This window comes from Propithecus coquereli, unplaced genomic scaffold, assembly GCF_000956105.1.
Source record: "Propithecus coquereli isolate 6110/MARCELLA unplaced genomic scaffold, Pcoq_1.0 Scaffold5, whole genome shotgun sequence".
Classification (NCBI taxonomy): domain Eukaryota; kingdom Metazoa; phylum Chordata; class Mammalia; order Primates; family Indriidae; genus Propithecus; species Propithecus coquereli.
In genome coordinates, this window is record NW_012150840.1 from 20,591,274 (window position 1) to 20,592,711 (window position 1,438).

General features: G+C 31.0%; 1 protein-coding gene across 1 annotated transcript in view; it reads right to left on the reverse strand.

The window, feature by feature from the left end:
- Positions 1-1,438, reverse strand: part of CEP128 (centrosomal protein 128kDa) — a 414,369-nt gene that overhangs the window by 393,590 nt on the left and 19,341 nt on the right. The gene's annotated exons all lie outside the window — the stretch shown is intronic.

Here is a 1,438-nt window from a genome sequence, read left to right on the forward strand (position 1 = left end):
ATATGAAAAATCAGTAATTAAATGAGAATAACAATCTTTCTGAATCAAATAGAAAGTTAAACCTTTTAACTTCCTACCCAGTATTTTTACGAACGTGAGTTCTGAATTAAAATTTATTTAATCATTTCCAAAAGCTCACTTTCCAGTCTACTTTTATTATTTATTCAATGTACTTTTTGCAACAGATGTCAATAAATATGAAAAATCAGTAATTAAATGAGAATAACAATCTTTCTGAATCAAATAGAAAGTTAAACCTTTTAACTTCCTACCCAGTATTTTTACGAACGCGAATTAAGAATCTGTGATATAAGTAAAGCAGAACTGGATCCTAAAATTTTACTTATCCACAAAGTTAAGCCACCTCATTTCACAAGAAACTTGATTCTTCTTTTGGATTAAATAAAGTTTCTTTACCTCATGAATGCCTCTGAGTCACAAAAACTACCACCAGATGGTACTGGCCTATAGATCAGAAGAGTCCCAGTTGGACACTGCACATTCAAATGACCATTTAAACTAATCAACTAAATCATCCCTGTAAATTGCCCTGTATCTTCTTACAGGACAACTATTTCCTGAAACTCATGTTCCCAGTGCTTAATTTATACTTTTCCTTGAAATGCATAAAAGCTACATAATAAAACCATTCCTAACTAAGAACACAAATATTAAAATGTTAATGCCATTTTGTTAGTTTTATCAACTTGTCAAAAAAAAAATCTAAGTATTAAATTAACTTAGTCTTACCAGTTTAAAAGATTAAAAGTATAGCTCAGTAATATTGCTCACAATTCAGGAATTTAAATGCTTTATTCATATCAACAACATGTGAAAATGGTTTTGAACCACAGTATACTATAAGTGGTAAAGAGCAGAGATTTTGAGGACTTACAGCCTAGATTTAAATTCTGACTCCACTACATCCTTCCTGTTTGATCTTTGGCAAGCTGAGTTATTTCCTCTCTCTGCGCCAACTTCCTCAACCATAAAATGGAGAAAATAATAATGACTACTTCATAGCGTTGTTGCAAGAATTAAATCTTTCTAGCATGAAATAAGTACTCAATTATTAGCTAATAGTACTAGCGATAATAGTAGCAGAGTCTTTTACTACTAAATTTCTTGCCTTCCTCTTCTAAAAGGAGGAAAGTTAAGCAGATTATATTTGATATCCACAGCTTTAATATTTATAATTTTGACTCTTTTTGTTGCAGAAACACAGAACTGGAGTGCAGTGAAATTTAGGTAGCTGGAACATAGTAAACGAATTTCAATTCAGCTTTCTTGCTCCCTACATTTCACTGTACACAGATTATAATTCTTAAAAAGGTATAAAAATCTTTGTTTTTTAGAAAAATATGGCCTCCAAAAGAAGCCTCCTGCCACTGATGATGATGAAAATGAAAAGACAGTGAAGCAGTTTTAAATTAAATGA